Source organism: Stegostoma tigrinum, chromosome 2, assembly GCF_030684315.1.
Source record: "Stegostoma tigrinum isolate sSteTig4 chromosome 2, sSteTig4.hap1, whole genome shotgun sequence".
Classification (NCBI taxonomy): domain Eukaryota; kingdom Metazoa; phylum Chordata; class Chondrichthyes; order Orectolobiformes; family Stegostomatidae; genus Stegostoma; species Stegostoma tigrinum.
In genome coordinates, this window is record NC_081355.1 from 132,146,841 (window position 1) to 132,165,773 (window position 18,933).

Genomic DNA, 18,933 nt, shown 5'->3' on the forward strand with positions numbered 1-18,933 from the left:
TTCACTAACAATGTAGCTACGACTATATCTTAATAGCAACAAGGAAATTAAGGAGGACACTTTATCACAAGTATAAATATGTCTTGACTAATAAAGTTAGTGAGGGCTCATTTTTTTATTGGTATGGGGAACTGTGTCTTTTCCTATGATTTCTACCAGGTACCTGTTCTGGCCATTAATTCAATTTATGTGTAATTTACCGGTCTAATGTGCAATTCCCAGTAGAATTGTGAAACTGAAATATGAATTATATGAACCACTGGAGGAAGCTTTTAAAAATGTGTGTCGACAAGCTTGAGTTGTGGAAAACCAGCCAGGACCAGAATTGATATTTAGTGCATCAGGTGCCTGAATGCCACATTTTACTCAGCATTAATATATACGTTTAGTCCTTAAAGCATCATTATTTTTATGGTTCGTCTTTAGATGCACAAATCAAATTGCAGATCGAAGTCTGTCAAGCTGTACTGTAATTAAAAAACAGTGGGGGAGAAAATGGCTAACAACTGAGAGCAGATGTGGGAGTCACAGTACACAAATAACTTCTGCCTGTATATTGTGTTGCAGGCAGTCCCGTAAGTTAGCAAGTTCTTCAGTGGTTGACTCTATCAGAATGGATTTCAAAATCAAGAGTGGTTAGTGCCAGTTAAATGCAGTCTGTATTTTCTGAAAGGGAGTTGCCCTGAGGTTGCAAGAAATGGAGAGATTGTGTTCCAAAATCAAACTTATCTCTGACACTTTGTAAAGTGGTTGAACACATAAGAAAGGCAGCGTCACTATTTTCAGGCAATGTACTAAGGTTTTTGTAGAAGTTGTGGAAAGAGGGGTACCCTCAGGATTTAAAAGGTCCTGCAGGCATGTGCACAAAAGGCTGTGGAAATAAATAACAATGAAGATCAAAGCCAGAAATGTCATTCTTAGAACATTTTTTTGCATTGCAGGAAGACGTTTAACAATCTGATATCAGTAGTAGCTGTGAGTCAGTTCATCTTTAAATGACGTGTTCTACTGGAACACAGGAAAAGTCACATAGAATGCAAGAATGTTCCAGCTCAAAGGTCCTTTTATTCCACTTTTATCAAATAGATAGGCACATTCATGGAAAAGCTTGTCATGAAGATTGTTGTTCGACAGCACAAATCCAGCAAATCTATTGATAGCTCAACTCAGCAGAATGACAGATTTATTCATCAACCAACGGGAGCCAGTGTACCCCAAGTTTCACAGGGAGGCTGGCTGCCATGATCTCGAGTTGCTTTCCCTAATCTCCAATTACCACTCTCTGAAAAATAGGCTTGGGCTTTAAAACTGAACACAGGGCTGCAAAAGAACAAAGATGAGAGCACTTGTAGCACTCTTGGCCCCTTTCAAACAGACAGGCCAAACTGCCTTGCGATCCAGACCACAAGTGGTACCTCCACATTTTCAATGGCAGCTGCCCAGAGCAGGGGAGTTCCATTCCGAACGGGTTGTCTCTCAGGATGTCCCTGCATCACAGAGATGTACAATTTTTATAAGCCAGAATTTCAGGATTATTTCACAAAAAAATAGAAGAAATTTGCACAGTTGTGATGAGTAATGAACATTTGATTCGATGAATTCACGTTAAATCCGAATGAATAAATGAGATCACCCTTTGCTTCATCACCCAGACTTTAAGACATTTTCTGGCTGGCATACAGCAGAAGTCAAACTCCACTGAGATTGTTCCTGCTGGTTTCAGTGTCAGACTGTTCCTAATCTCCTCATTAATGACTATCAATGTAATTACTGGAAGACATTCCAAATTGCAGGACTATGAATCAAAATAGCAAATGCAATTTTTTTTGTTCCAGAGCCCAATTTATATCTGTTGCCAATGTTAGCATGTGAGCCCTGAAATTGTTCACTTTACTGACTTCTGAAAAGTGTTCCAAGCTGTGACAGGAGGTGGGGCTGTCCTATCAACAGTGAGGCAGTTTGCCCTGGGACAAAGAGGCATCATTGAGTGAATGCAAAAGCTGACGTTTCGGGCCTAAACCCTACATCAGAGAGGGGGATGGGGTGAGGGTTCTGGGATAAATAGGGAGAGGGGGGAGGCGGACCGAAGATGGAGAGAAAAGAAGATAGGTGGAGAGGAGAGTATAGGTGGGGAGGTTGGGAGGGGATAGGTCCCCTCCCCACCTCCCCACCTATACTCTCCTCTCCACCTATCTTCTTTTCTCTCCATCTTCGGTCCGCCTCCCCCTCTCTACCTATTTATTCCAGAACCCTTACCCCATCCCGCTCTCTGATGAAGGGTCTAGGCCCGAAATGTCAGCTTTTGTGCTCCTGAGATGCTGCTTGGCCTGCTGTGCTCATCCAGTGTCACACTTTATTATCTTGGATTCTCCAGCATCTGCAGTTCCCATTATCATTGACTGAATGGTGCTTTTTTCCTAATCTCTTCAATCTGCCACACCATCTTCTAGATCATCCTCACAGTCAGTTTTGCTTGGTGAGCATTAATTAAATGGTGGAATGTTAGCTGCACCCAGCAGATCTGTGAGGCATTGTTGTGAAGGTTCAATCTGTCTGCACCTCATTTAACTTTTAGTCATCACATATTGCAGACTGTGCTTTAAACCCTGTCCTGTTTCTGCTCGGTTGCCTTTCTGCTGACAATGATCATGGTAATAGTTCTGATAATGCCATAAATCATAGCCTGACTGTTACGCTGCTGTGAAACAGTACGTTCTAAAGAAAGAGCTTGCCTTTCTGTGGGTCTTTTCACATCGCAGGGTGTTCTACAGTGCTTCAAGGTCAATGATGATCTTTTAAAATGTAGAGCAGGGTAGGAGGGTGCTGCATGAGATTGAGACATTGGGGAGAAGGTGGGTGCTTGAAGGGAAAGATTTGAAAAACTGTGATCTATGAGGAATCTGACAGGTTTTGGCTCATGTCCAGATTTAATTGGTGCTCATTTCAGCTAATGTGGGAATTGTGGATCAAAAACTATTATCACAGGATGACATTTGATTAAAGCTCAAATCTTGTATTCTGATCTTACTTGCTGGCACATGGTGCAAGATGCCAACAATGTACCAGATTTTGCGAGGGCACAGTAAGGATCGATAAGGCTATGAAGATGGCAGGCTGGAAAGCCTTCAAATGCCAAACTTAAACAATCATTCCCTTGCCTTTGATAGGACGACTTGTTTAAATAATGTGTTTTCATTATTACCGAAAGAAAGACCCATTTTGTTGCAATATTTAATTACATTAAATTTGCTTTTGAGTAAGGCTGTTTGTTCAGGCTGAGCAGCAGATCCGATGAACACTAATTTGGACCATTCGTTAAGAATGGCATGCATTAGCTGATATAGTCATGCTAGTTAACGATGGTTACATCACTCCCTTTTAACAGAGTTTCTGGTACACATGTGCATGTTGGCCTTGACGCCTCTCTATGCTGCCAGATATTCATGTTGCATATGAAAATCTGCCAAGTCATTGTGGATAAGGACAAATCTTTGTTTTCAAGCAGTACAAGTTCAGAGAGATTCACTTGCGGTTTAAAGGCATCGTGAACTAAATTGCCAACCTTCTTGTGCTTAAGTGAGTTTACAGTGCGGGCATGTTTTAAATGGGTACTGTTAATTTTACATCACCCATGGAAACAATGTAGCAGCATTGATGGATCAAATCAAAAGGGTGATTGAAATTTATGGAGTTCAGATCAAGGGCCACACTTTTTCTTTCATGCTGTATAAATATTGGCTTTCTCCTTGAATCCTTGCAAAATGTCCTAATGAATGCAGGATGGGAAACTTCAACTTCAAATGTGTCTTTTTCAGCATTCATCATCATTGTCATTAGCAATCACTCACTGACAAATATGATTGTTCAATTTGCAAATTCCACGTGACTAGTCATGAGTTATGGGGCTCATTGTGTAGTAGACGAGTCCAATCCCAGGGCCGTATCTCCAACTACACAATTGGCAGCTGTTTCCGTCAGATGGAATTGGTCTTTGGCCTTGAGATCACTGGCATTCCTTTCTCCAGTTCCTGTTCCGTACTTCCCCTTGTGGACAGGTGTTTGGCAGTATGTAAGATCTGTCCTACATATGACAATGTTTTCGCTGGCTTTGTGCAATTACCAACATTTTGGAGATTGTTTCTAAAGAAAAGGGCTTCTTTCCCAGTTAGCGTTTACTGCAGCATGGAAAGCCACTTCTGACACTCTGTAAATTGCACCTATGATCGAAAGCAAGTGGAGGAGCCTCAGAAGAAGCAGGAACGTCACCAATAAAATCAGCAGCTGCCTTCTCCGTAGCCACATACAACTCCACAAGACACAAGGTGAACACAAAGCTCCAGTTCAAAAGAACAAATAGAGCTTCTACAAACAGAGATAGTCAGTTTACTGCATACGATTCAGCAAGAATGTCATCAATGTACTCAAAATGATTCAGCTAACCTGCTAGTGAGAACTGCCGATGCTGGAGTCTGAGATAACACGGTGTGGAGTTTGAGGAACACAGCAGGCCTGGCAGCAGCAGAGGAGCAGAAAAGCTGATGTTTCAGAACGGGACCCTTCTTCAGAAATTTCTGAAGAAGGATCCTGGCCTGAAACGTCAGCTTTCATGCTCCTCTGATGCTGCCTGGCCTGCTGTGCTCCTCCAGCCTGACACTGTGTTATCTCAGCTAACCTGATGGTGCTAAACCATATGACATAACAATGCTGAAAGCATTATGCCAAACCCCCACCAAAATTCAACACAAGGAGTTCCCCATCTCATTGAAAAGCATGGCACATCTTCTCCTCTCCTTGTATAATTCTCTTCAAGGCTGAAAGCCACTATCAGCCAAGAGAAACAACCATAGGGATGACTGGAAACGGGAGACTTGAAATAAAGTTTAAGATTCATAATCATTGTTCCCATAAAATTGTCAGTGATAGACTTCTAAGCATTCAAGTGATCCTCTTATGTCGGCCCCAATCCTGTTTTTCCCTTTCTCCATATCATTTTTACGTTGTCACTAGAGTTTTGTAGCATGGAGAGATGCCCTTTGGCCGATCATGTCCATCTGGTCATCAAACGCCCATCTAGTCATTAATCTTCCATCTATTTTAATTGTATTTTCCAACAATTTGCCCATCACCTTATATTCTATAGTGTTTTATGTGCCTGTCTAAATAGTTCTTAAATGTCTTGAGCCTTCCAGCCTCTACCACCCTCTGGACATTGAGTCCAGATATCTACAAACTTCAGAGCAAAAAAAAATCGCACCTTGCCTGTCAAACTCCTAGTACTTAACTTAAAAGTGTGACCATGTTCTATTGGCTTCTCTCTACTCAAAGGAATAGTTTCCCACTATTCAGCTCACCTATGCCCCTCGTTGCACCTCTCAGTCAGATGCCCTCTCAGCCTTCTCTGCTCAAAGGAAAATCAACATCAGCCTATCTGGTCTATCTTCACAGTTGAATCATAGATCATAGCATAGATGGTAGATCATAGAATCCCTAGAGTGTGGAGACCAGCCCTTCAGCCCGACAAACCCAAATGCCCCTCGGACATCCCACCCAGAACCATCCACCTGTAACCCATTTAACCTACGTATCCCTGAACACTATTTTGGGCAATTTAGCTACAATCACTAAATCAAGGCAAAATCCCAGTGAATCTCTTCTACACCTTTCTGTAGGATCCTTCCTATTGCGTGGTGAACAGAACTCAGGCAGTACTCCAGGTGGCTTAAGTAACATTATATACAGCTCTGTAATAACCTCCTTGCTTTTGCATTCAATGCCTTTACTATTAAAAGGAAGTATCTTATAGCCTTTGTAATCATCTTATCAACTTGTACTGCTGATTTTAAGGATCTACGGACACACACATCCAAAATCTCTCTGATCCTGTGTACTTCCTACCTTGTGGCTTTAGCAGGCTGAGTAACATTCATTCTGACACCAGGTTTGTGGTATACAGAGCTGTGGTGGTTGCTGCCCTCCTATATGTCTCTGAGATGTGGGCTGTCCACAGCAGACACCTCCAGCTGCTGGAGCAGTACCATCATGCTGCCTGTGCAAGATCCTGCGAATACATTGGGAAGAAAGACATACCATCACCAACATCCTCAATCAGACCAACACCCCCAGCATCGAAGCACTGACCACTCTGAATCACCTGTGATGGGCTGGGCATGTCGTCTGCATTACTGATACTACACTCCCCAAGCAGATGCTCTGACCCCAACTTCAACATGACAGGCGAGTGCCAGGCGGACAGAGAAGATGCTTCAGGGTCACCTTGAAAGCCTCACTGGCAAATTGCGGCATTCCCACCAACATGCTTGGAATCACTGGCCCAAGACGTCCAAGGTGGAGGAGGAGCATCCAGGAAGGCATTGAGCATCTCGAGGCTTGCTCAGTACAAAGCGGAAGCTAAGTGGAAATAGTGTAAGGGGCATGCTGCCACACCAGCACTACACTCACCCCTTGCCGTGACCACCTCCTGCCCCAAGTTTAGCAGAGTCTCAAGAAGCTGCATCAGTCCGTACAGCCACCTATGGACTCACCCTGAAAGGGGAAGAAAGTCATCCTGATCTGCGAGGGACCACCAATGGACCACCTGCTCTGAAAGCTGAAATGCTGAAGGATGAATGGGTTAAAAGTGGCATGAGTACAACATTGTCAAAGGAATGGGAAGCAAAGGGTTGTGGTATGAGTAATTTTTATTTTCTACTCGAGGAAAATGTACAGTGAGGTCTCCAAGATTTAATGCTGTTGTCTGACATGCATTAATGAGTTAGAACTTGGAAATATAGGGCACAATTCTGAAAGTTGTAAATTATGCAAATCACAGAACTGTTATGGCAACTGCATGGGCTCCTCACACAAGAATTATTACCTGCTGCCACTCTGACTCTTTTTTTCATAAACCCTTGCATATTATTTCTAATAATCATCCAATAAATGAATCAATAAGTAACACTGAGGAAAATAGCAACTAATTGACTACGACCTTCTCCAAAGCAACTGGACATAGGCAATAAATGCTAGCCCAGCCAGTGTCACCTACATCCAATAAATGAAATTTTAAATAAAGATGTTAAGGGGACAAAGGCATTGGAATGGGCAGATGCAACAAATGGAATTCACTGCATAAAAATGGTAGAGACAATAAAGACAAACCACATATGCAAAGCTGTAGAATTTTCAAAGTGGCACAAAAGGATGGAGATCTACAAGGTGTTTTAAAATTTACACATGGGACATCATTCAACTCAGGACATAGCTGGCCAGCTTTTATTGGCTGACCCTAGTTGCCCTTGAAAAGTTTGTGGCAGGCTGCTTTCTTGAACTGCTGCAGCCCAGGTTCTGGACGTAAATCCATATTGTTGTTTGGAAGGGGAGATAAGATTTCGATCCGGCAAATTATGCTTCAAAGCTGAGAGACCAGGCTATAACAAAGCCATTAATATAAAATGTTACTCATCCTGTGTTGTGTAAGTAAGATGACTGATACACAAGCATTGCTATTAAGAAGAAGACAAGACACGACACGAGTAAAAACATTTTTTTGCAGTAACTTTGGAGGTCAGGAGTGAGTGTACATTGCCTGATAGGATGGTAGATACTGATTCACAGTGCTGGTGGTAGTGAGATGCTATGCTAAGATGTGACCACATCAGTTACAAAGTTCTCAAATTGCTTCATTTTCTGTCTACAATCAGTTCTGAAGAAAGGTCCCTGGACCCGAACGTCAACTGTGTTTTCTCTCCACAGACACTGCCAGACCTGCTGAGTTTCTGTCAATACCTATCAATGGAGCTAATATTATCTGCATTGAAATTAACAGGGATCTTCCATATTCAGGCCCGACAAAAGTTCTGTAGCATCCACAGGTTTTAGTTGCAATGGTTTTTAATCAAATTTCATGACTAATGATGAAATCTCAATTTATATAGCACCTTTTTGAGATCACAGAAACTTATTTGAGCAAAGGTATTATTTCAAATTGCATACTCCTGTTACCACGCCTTATGCTTTTACCCCTTGACTGGATTTTGGTGCGTAGTCATTGTTTTAAATATGGATATATACAGGAAATACATAGACTTGACTGCTGAATAATGTTGTTTTCTAGAGATGCAGGAAAATTATAGGGGCTCTTTTGTTACTCTTTAAAAGGCGAATACATTTAAATCCCTTCTGGAAAGTGTTTCTAGAACGGCCTTCACCTTTAGAATATCTGCAAATTGATCCATTCTTAATTATAACTTGTCCCACCAACTCCTGTTAATCAATTGCATACTGCCTGGATAGTGGTTTCAATTTATAGAAAACTGGGATCACTTAAAGTAACAGCTCTGGGGCATCCCCACAGATACTGATTGCAAAATCAACCTACTAAAAAAAAAATCACCATTAGTCCAATTGACAAATTGATGGTAATAGAATAATGTTATTAGTCATTCGGGAGTGAATGAACTAGATTAAGACAAACTGCTCCATTAAAAGCAGATGACATGCATCACAGAAAAGCCGAAGAACATACAGCATACGTTGCTGGTGGCTTTTGTCAGTCCTTAGGTTCATCACTAGATGGAGCATCCCATCCAAGACAATTTGATTTTTCATGGGAGAAGACTTCTGTCTTTGGCTGAGCCTCAGAGGACCATAAGTAGCAGCCAAGAGGAAGCAAGAAGCCGTTGTTTACGACTGGAAGCTATGAAGGAAAGAATAGATGATAGAAAAGGGGTAAAAATGGAAAGATTTTTTAAAAATTAGTGCACTACTTGTCAGATTATGCTGGTATGACACCTGATTAGCAAAGTTGACCTGAGAAGTTTCAGTGTGTGCTAGTTTTATGACAAGACAATGTCTGTCAATAAAGTTGTTATGAGGGGCATATGGGACACTCGCCTTTTTTAGCTGCCGCATAGAGTTTAAGAGAAGGAACTGTATAAGAAGTTGGCAAGGCCACAGCTAGAGTGTGCAGTTCTAGAATCCACATTATGAGAAGGATGTGATTGCACTGGAGAGGGTGCAGAGGAGACTTACTAAGTAGTTGCCTGGGCTGGAGAGTTTCAAGTTATGAAGAGAGATTGGATGGTTTGGGACACACAAAAAATGTCCTGAAGAAACCGAGTAGTGTGTGTGGAGTTAGAAACAGAGTTAAATTTTCACTTTGGAAAGGCTGGAGTTGTTTTCCTTGGAGCAGAGAAGACTGAGGGGGTGGTTGAGATATGTAAAATTATGTTGAGCATCGAGAGGGTAGACCGGAAGAAACTTTTCTCTTCGTTGGAGGAGTCAATGGCCGGGTGGTACAGACTTAAGGTAAGGGGTAGAAGGTTTAGAGGAGAAGTGAGGAGAGGTTTTTTCACCCAAAAGGTGTTGGGAATCTAGAGCTCACTGTCTACATTTAAAAAGTATTTAGATGTACACTTGTGACACCATCACAGGCATTTGTGTAGGCCCACTGCCAGAAAATGGGATTAGAACAGTTCATAGCGAAATCAGGCCATTCGGCCCATTGAGTTCACACTGAGCTTCGAAAATCATCTACCCGTTCCTCGACCCCACCTCATCCCTCTAACCCTGCATTCCTCATGGCTAATCCACCTAGCCTGCACATCCCTGGACATTATGGGCAGTTTAGCGTGGCCAATCCACTTAACATGCCCAACTTTGGACTGTGGGAGGAAACTGGAGCACCCAGAGGAAGCCCACACAGACACAGGGAGAATGTGCAAACTCCACACAGACAGTTGCTCAAGGGTTAAATTAAACCTAGGCTGCTGGTGTTGTGAGGCAGCGGTACTGACCACTGAGCCACCATAAAAGTGGGTGGATATTTTCAACTGGTGTAGACTTGACAGGCTGAAAGGCTTTTTCCTGTGCTGTAGACCTTTATGACACTGAATAAAACTAGCATGTACTGGAATGTAGCACAAGCGCAGTAAATGCCTAGCTGATAACTTGGCTGTTGTAGATTTGGATCAGTTGTTTAATATTGCCTTTTTTCATATTTTAGCTTCAAAATTATTCTGCTTGCAATTGAATTTAAATGATTAACCCATGTATTCTTTTTGGTCTAAACTGCAGATTTATGCAAAGATATGAACCAATAAATAAGCAGGGTTAGAAAATAAACTTCAAGCCTTTTTGTGTCTAATCCCATGATCTGCATATAATGTCAAAATTTTCATTCCAGTTGAGTGGATATTACTGAGCTCGCTCACAACCTTGAGAATAAATGTTTCTTATGTTTTGGTAATCAGCCAGTGAAAGCAGAAGGTTTCATTTCCATGGCTATTCTGCTTTCACTTAGCTGATTTCATCATAGACAGTGGCAGTGCAAGAAGTTAAAGCACTAGAGTTAACAAATTCAAGAACCTGCACCTGTTTTTTGGGCACTAAATGAGCAACAGTGTCTCTAAGATGGTGAACAGCAAGTGTACACTGTTTGGCATCCTGAGGTAGGCCCCCTGCAGATATGTGCAGTAGAGGCAACAAAGCCAAAGCACTTAGTTCTGTAGGACCATTATGTATTTCACACATGGCCTTAAGGGGCCTAACATGTTTTTGAGGCCTCCTGCGCAATATTGCATAGTTATGGGCACAAATGGCTACCACCCAATAAAAGTTCTTGAAGTAGGGGAGTTCCTCCTAGTTCGGTAATTCAAAGGACACATTCTATTGGTTACTGTTTCTGCCACCCCTTCTGCATCCATCAAGCCCACCTCACCAATGATGTACAAGGCTGCCAATCTCCCCGGTCCTGGCCACTGTTCTCAATTGTTACCTCCTTTAGTTATCTCTCCCCTTGTCCTATACAGCTTGCCCCCACTACCAAGATGCCAGGCCCCTTCTCTGATGAGATCTTTGGAGGTATATATTAGGTAACCAAAGCCTGGTGATGAGACCATGGGCCAAAATTTCTCAGACGTCATATTAGACTCTGTTTCTCACTCCATAGCTTTTCTTTTCAATGGGATGAGGACATCTCTGGCTAGGCCAGAATTTATTGCCCATCCCGAATGGCAGTTAAGAGTCAGCCACATTTCTGTTGGTCTGGAGTTACTTGTAGGCCAGACTAGGTATGCATGGGCAGCATGGTAGTTCATTGGCTAGCACTGCTACCTCACAGTGCCAGGAACACAGGTTCAATTCTAGGCTTGGGCAACTGTGTGTGTGGAGATTACACATTCTCCTTGTGTCTGGGTGAGTTCCCACAGTACAAAGATTTGCAGGTTAGGTGGATTGGCCATTTTAAACTGTCCATAGAGACAAGGCGGGGGGAAGTGCAGGAATAGGTTTAGGGATGGATCTGGGTGGGATGCTCTTTGGATAATCAATGTAGACTTGAATGGCCTGCTTCCACACTGTAGGGATTCTGTGATATCTATCCCTAAAGAACACTTATCATCCAGATTGATTTTTTTTTCTAAAAAATCGACAAATGCTTTCATCATCATAATTAGACTCTTAATTCCCGGTTTTTACTGAATTCAAATTCCATCATCTGCCCATACCAAGATTCGAATTCAGGTCTCCAGAACATTAGATGGGTCTCTGGATTCAAAGTCCAGTCAAAATGCCATTAGGCCATTGCATTTCATAATGCGGCCAGCACTACTGAGTTTCTTCAGCACTTGCTGTTTTTATTTCTGATTTCCAGCATCAGCATTATTTTGCTTTTATTTGGATCTCAGGCCTGTTCATTCAAGAGATTGGAATGATTCTTGAACATCCATTTCACGGCCCAATCAAATATCCACCCAGTTTGGCACTGAAGGTAATGTGATGAAAACAGGAGGAAGCTTTGAAAAAGTTGACATCATTGGCTAATGGAAAGGATGTAAACAATTATGTCAGCATCCGTACAATGTTCCAATACAAATAAATAACTTGAACTTAGGTGTAGGACGTTCAAAATCAATATTGACAAACAACACAGTTAAAAAGCTCAGTTAATCATGAAGGGGCAATGGGTAGATCAAAAAAAAAGTCTTGCACTTACCTGCAGTTTATCACTGTCACCAGATTTCTAAAAGTGCTTAGAACTAACGAAGAACTTATGAAATATAGTCACTGTTGTAATGTCAGAAATCGAAGAACCAATTTTTATTAAGGTGAAGAACAGTCCAATTTTATATTGGACAAATGGAAATGTCACTGTGTCAGTACCTGATTTGCAACTGGATGGTCTTGGCTCTGATATTTTACAAGTGCCTTGAGTAGGTGGTTCCCATTTCCCCTTACAAAGGGCCCTTGGACGTCTGGATTGTATACGAATCAAATTTGCCAAGAAACAAGGCTTGGGACAAAGATGAATTTGTTGCTCATTTGAATAAAACTTTCCTGACACCCTGATTAAATAAAAAGCTTCTCTAAACTCGTTTAAGTGAATTAATACATTAATTAGTTAAAACAACTTAAATCCTCTACAATTTAACTTTAGTTCCTCCCAATAAAAAAAAACAGTGCCAAGACTTAGTCAACTTAAAAAAAAATGCTTCACTAAAGGAAAATGCACCTGTTCCTACTCCCACTTACTCAATTCCTACATAATCTTCCTAGCTAGCTTGGATGGCTGGTGAGGGGTGCCAGTAGTATGTGTTCAATTCCAACACCAACTGAAGTTGTCATGAAGGACTCTCCATCTCAAGATTTCCCTTCGCCTGAAACATAGTGGCCCTTAGGCTCACCATGTTCATCTGTCTGTAGTAGGTGACATTGCCTTCAATTGTATCCATGGGGTTTGGGCTTTTCCATCATATTTCATTAATTTCCAGTTGTGGAGGGGATTCCAGTGCTACACTGCCCCATATAAAACATCATGCAATCAACCAGGGAAGGTGCTTTTATTTCACAAGTACCTGCTGACCAATATGGTGCTGAATTACAAACAAATTATTTTAAAAAATCAAACAATTATAGGCTTGGCAATTCTAAAAGGTTACCATACCAGCCTCATTAGTGAAATGTTACCTTAGAATTCCTATAGCGTGGAAGCCAACTGTCTGAAGAGCATCACACTCACCCCCAACAACTCTGCATTTTCCACAGCTAATCTACTTAACCTGCATATTCTTGAACACTATGGGCAATTTTAACATGGCCTATCCACCCAAACTGCACATCTTTGGGCTGTGGGGGGAACCCAGAGCACTTAGAGGAAACCCATACAGGCCACATGCAAACTCCACACTGACAGTTATCCAAGGCTGGACTTGAAACCAAGTACCTGGCACTATGAGGCAGCAGTGCTAACCACTGAGCCACCGTGCCGCAGATAGTGTTACCACTGAGTGGCTTGGTGGTTCAGTGGTAACACTATCTGGGTCAATCAGTGTGCATGGGAGAAATGGTCCTTTGGGACCTATCCTGGATACCATCAATGCCATATTGTCCTACCTGACTCATTGGCCAGGAACAGAGCCAGTCATTCAGCATTATTTCCAAGTCAGTAACTACACAAGCTAAGAGATGAGGTTGTTGACTTGCCCACCGAGCTGACTTATTTTCATTCACCATGCTAGGTAACATCATCAGTGGGGCCTCTGATGAAGTAATGTCGTTCTACTCTGCTTGGAATTTATGCCATCTGGTCTGTTATGTTGAGTTGTGTCATTTCCGGTTCTGTTCCATATGGGTTTCTATAGGGGGACCAACTCTATATATGTTTGTTGCTTTTATTATAAGTTGATAACCATTCCTCTGGGAATTCCCGTGCATGTCTATGTTTGGCTTGGGCCATTATGGTTACTTTGTGCCAGTTAAACTGACGGCCTTCATTGTCTGAGTGTACTGATATTAAGGGAAGTTTGTCGAGTCGTTTTGCTGTTTGTGCATTCTGATCGCTAGTTTCCTTCCCGTCTGTCTATAGTAATACTTGTGGTAGTTGTTGTATGGTAGTTGGTAAACTTCATTGGCTCTGCAAGCTGTGGGAATGGGGTCTTTAATCCTTGTGAGTGTTTGTTGTAGAGTGGCTGCGGGCTTGTGGGCCACCGCAATGGCTCGTTGTCTTAGGAGTCTCATTGTCTGTTCTGGCATGTTCTTGATGTAGGGCAGCGTGGCCAAGTGTGTTCGGGCACAAGTGTGTCCTCCTGTTGTTGTCTGTTTAGTAGGCATCTGCAGATGAAGTTATGGGGATATCCATTTATAGCAAAGATTTTGTTTAGGTGCTCTTCCTCTTTTCTGCATAGTTCTGGCTTGTTACAGTGAGTGATGGCCCATTTAAATAGTGTCCTAATGCAGCTTTGTTTGTGGATGTTGGGTGGTTGCTATGGAAGTTGATGATTTGGTCAGTGTGTGTTGCTTTCCTGTTTGGAACTCCCCGTTGGTCATAGTTTAACTCTGACATCCAGAAAAGGAAGCTGATTGTTGTTTTCTCTTCTCTTAAGAATTTAATCCTGGCAAATACGTTCTTGGTGAGATGGAGGGTCTCTTCTAGTTTGGTGCATTTAATGTGACAAATGTGTCATCCATGTACCGGATCTACAGTTTTGATTGAATGAGGCAGAGGATAGTGCGTTCTAGTCTTTGCATGACTGCCGCTACAATGAGTCCTGCGATGGGTGACCCCATTGGTGTGTCATTGATCTATTTGTATCCTTGGCCATTAAAAATGAAGTGATGGGTGAGTATAAGTCTAGTAGTTTGAGGATGTTGTCATTGCTGATGGAACTGAAGGTCTGTGTTCCTGCTTCCTCTAGAAATGTAGCCAGTATTTCTTTGGCTAATGGGATGTCAATTGACATAAATAATGCTGTGATGTCAAAGGATAACATAAGCTTGTCATCACTGAGTTTTATTTTCTTGAGATATTGAGGAATTCTTGGGTTGAGTGGATGGAATGGGGTGATCCATTGATTAGATATTTCTCTCTCTGTTGTAGTAGGTCCTTTGCTAGTTGTATGAAGGTGTCCCTGGTCGGGAGACAATGGGTCTGAGGCCATCAGAATACACAAACATCAGCTAGCAACAAAACAACATGACAAACTTCCCTTAATATCAGTACACTCGGACAATGAATGCCATCAGTTTAACTGGGAGAAAGTAACATAGTAGCCCAAGCCAAATATAGACATGCACGGGAATTCTTAGAGGCATAGTTATCAACCCATAATGCAATACACAAACATACACAGAGTTGGACCCCATATGCAAACCCCATATACAATTAGAACAAAACCGGAAATGACACTACTCACCATAATGTACTGGGCAGTATAAATTCCAAGCAGAGTAAAAATGACATCGCTTCATTGGAGGCTTCACTGATGATGTTACCTAGCATGGTGATGAAACATCTGAATGAAAACAAGGCAGCTCGGTGAGCAAGTCCAGCTCGGTGAGCAAGTCAACAGCCTTAACCCGAGCTACAAATCTTTGCTAAAACCTTAAAATGCTAAAAGATTTTTGTTTTGTCTGTATCACACGCATATCCTCAACAGAACATGATTTTACTGTAAAGCACTTGAAGAGAGAACAGCATGCATTTTTCACTTGATGTTAATGTAACATCAATGTCAGCCACCAAGGAAAGGGAGATATGCATCAGGGCATCCTGTCAGAAAAGCACAGATCTAATATTCAAAGTGCAACGTCATTGCTGTTGAGCGTTATCTCGAATCACGTGTTTTGTCCATAAACATGAGGGACTGCTGCTGCTGCTGATCTATGCAGAATCAACAATGCTGTTGAGGCACCATTAGTCTGTTGGAAGTATTGACTGCATCAAGGAGCTCTAGGAACCCTCTGCTGCTAGAGTCATCCCCAGCACTAATGAAGGCTGTTGGAGGTCAGGAATTTTATCTCCAAGCTATCTCTAAAGATGTTCCTCACGGTAGTGCCCTCAGCCCAACCATCTTCAGCCATTTCATCAATGACTTTCCCTGCATTATAAGATCAGTAGTGGGGATGTTTGCTGATGATAGGCTCTGAACATGATGCATTCGCAACTCCTTAGATACTGAAGCAGTCTATGTTCAATTGCAGCAAAAGCCGGACAAAATCAAGGCTTAGTCTGACAAGTAGGAGGTAACATTAGAACAACACAAGTCTCAGGTAGTTATCATCACCAACAAGACAGAATCTAAATATTGCCCCTTGAAAAGCAATGGCATTACCATTGCTGAATGCCCTGCTATTAACACCCTGGAAGTTACATTTGATCAGAAATGGAACTGATCAGATAGATACCGTGGCTAGAATTCTTGCAGTGAGTAATTCACCCCTGACTCTCAAAATTCTATCTACTATCTCCAAGGTGTACATCAAGAGTGTAATGAAATATATCCCACTTGCTTGGATGAGTGAAGGTCCAATAGCACAAAGAGAGTCACAGAGTTATAGAGCAATAAAGCATGGAAACAGAACTTTTGGTCCAACTCGTCCATGCAGACCAGATATCCTAAAATAATTTAGTTCCATTTGCCAGCATTTGGTGAATATCCCTCTAAATCTCTCCTATTCATATACCCATCCAGATGCCTTTCAAATTGTACCAGCTTCCACCATTTTCTCTGGCTGTTCATTCTATACATGCACCACCTTTGGTATGAAGAAGTTGTCCTAGTTTTTGACTCCCCAACTCCAGGGAAACGGCCTTGTCTATTCACCCAATCCATGCCCCCCCCCATGATTTTATAAACATTTATAAAGTCACTCCTCAGCCTCCGATGCTCCAGAGAAAGTTGCTCCAGCCTATTCATACTCTCTCTGTAGCTCAAACTTGCTAAACCTGGCAACATCCCTGTAAATCTTTAATGACCCCTTTCAAGTTTCACAACATCTTTCTTACAGAATGGAGACCAGAATTGCACGCAGTATTCCAAAAGTGGCTTAACCAATGTCCTGTAAAGCCACAACATGCTCTCCCGACTCCTATACTCAATGCAGTGACTCATGAAGCTTGACACCATCCAAGATGAAGCAATCCACTTCATCAAGACCACATCCACAAAAATTTACACCCTCTGCCTCTGGTGCTCAGTAGCAGTAATATGTACAATCTAGAAAGATTCACCAAGGTTCCTCCTAATGCACCTTTCAAACCCATGAACACTTCCATCCAGGACAAGGGCAACAGATGCATGGTAACACCACCGCCAGCAAGTTCACCTCCAAGCCACTGTCCCACCTGACTTGGAAATATAACACCATTCCTTCACTGTCACTGGATCAAAATCCTGGAATTCCCTCCCTAATGGTATTGTGGTTCAAACCACAGCACACGGACTGAACAGAATAGAATAGAATCCCTTCAGTGTGGAAACAGGCCCTTCAGCCCAACAAGTCCACACTGACTCTCAGAGCATCCCACTCAGACCCATCCCCCTATAACCCACCTAAACTATACATCCCTGAACACTATGGGCAACTTAGCATGGCCAATCCACCAAGCCTGCACACCTTTGGACAATGGGAGGAAACAGCAGCACCCGGAGGAAACCCGCGCAGACACAGGGAGAATGTGCAAACTCCACACAGACAGTTGCCCGAGGGAGAAATGAGAGGAACTAACTCGAAGTGGACAGTGTGAAAGCAAAGTTCCAAATCTTCATCAATGGTTCAAATGAATGCAAAGGCATATTTACTTTGGTCCTCTGAATGCAACCAGGAATAGACAAAACTGCAAGTATTAGTCTTTTCCAAGGACATTGGCTTTAAATTGCTGACATAATGTTATTTTACCATTTAACTATTGTATATGTAATAATTGTCAGCATAGTCATTAATGGTATATTTTCTTAAACGTGGGTAATAAAATGATTTACGCAATTGCAGCATCAATGGCTGTCTGTGGTCATTTTAGTTAATTACATCAATTGGTCAGCTAGGCCTTTAAGATTGGATTCCCCTTCCAGCCACATTTTATGTAGTATGAATAAAAACTTCAAACCCATGGACATGGTGCTGCAAATCAAAGCCAATCTTCAGGAATAATACACAGGGGTTAATTTCAGGCATTAAGCAAAAGTCAGTGACTCAGCATGAAGATTTCAACATGAACTGACTTATCACAGAAGACAGGTCAGGAAAATGCCATTACCTGATGCACTCAAAAGATTGATTACCTAATCGGCCAGAACTCCAGGAACTTGCTCTGCTTTCAATAACTGTTTGCGATATTTTACATGTATCTGAGAGGGCAGTTAGAGTCTCCACGTAATAGTTCATTTGACAAACACCATGTTCCAGAGTTCAACACTCCCTCAGTATTGGATTACAGTGTCTACCCTGAATTAGCACCAGCTGACAATAATATGGGCTTGTCTATTGCTATTGGATTTGTCTAGTTAGCATACTGCATCTAATTTGAGTGCCTTAGCAAACATGACGAAGCTATGAAGCAGATCATACCAGGGATTAGAAGTTTTAGCTGTGAGGAGAAGCTATAGAAGCAAGCAAAACTGCCTGGAGTCTCACTGAAATAACTTGAGAAAAACCACTCCCGCTGATCAGTGAGTCAGAAACCATAGAACATAAAACTCATCTCATTCTCTGCCTTTAAATGTCATGAAGGGAGGGGTTGATAGGTTTTTAATTACAAGGGGATGAAAATCATTGGATGAATGCAGAAATATAGAATTCAGCCATAATCTTATTGAATAATGGAGCAGATATGAAGGGCTGTATGGCCTATTTTGGTTCCTTGTTTGCATTCCCAAAACAATAAATAAAAAATCAGAATTGGTAAATTATCATTACACCTCGTATTTTACGTCGTATGAGTCACACAGATATAAATGGAAGTTATGAAATAGCAAGTGTTAAATACTTGAAAAGGGAAATTGTAAGAAGAGAATTGGCAGAGGTGGATAGGTTTATCATTGACATTGTGCGAAAAGAATTCCCTGAGCTTTAAAACATAGCGTATTATAGGATACTATTTGGATTTAACCAGCACTCTTAAAAGGGTGTAAATGAAATTGCATGGCTCTCAATGAGGTT

The 18,933-nt window shown here is 41.9% G+C and overlaps 1 long non-coding RNA gene across 1 annotated transcript; it reads right to left on the reverse strand.

The window, feature by feature from the left end:
• Nucleotides 1-1,131: 1,131 nt before the first annotated feature.
• Nucleotides 1,132-18,140, reverse strand: LOC125461149 (uncharacterized). The gene is made up of 3 exons (XR_007249415.2): nt 18,032-18,140; nt 5,896-6,058; nt 1,132-1,487 (listed from the first exon to the last, which is right to left on the reverse strand). It is a non-coding gene; the product is annotated as an uncharacterized LOC125461149 (long non-coding RNA).
• Between the last annotated feature and the right edge of the window lie 793 nt (nt 18,141-18,933).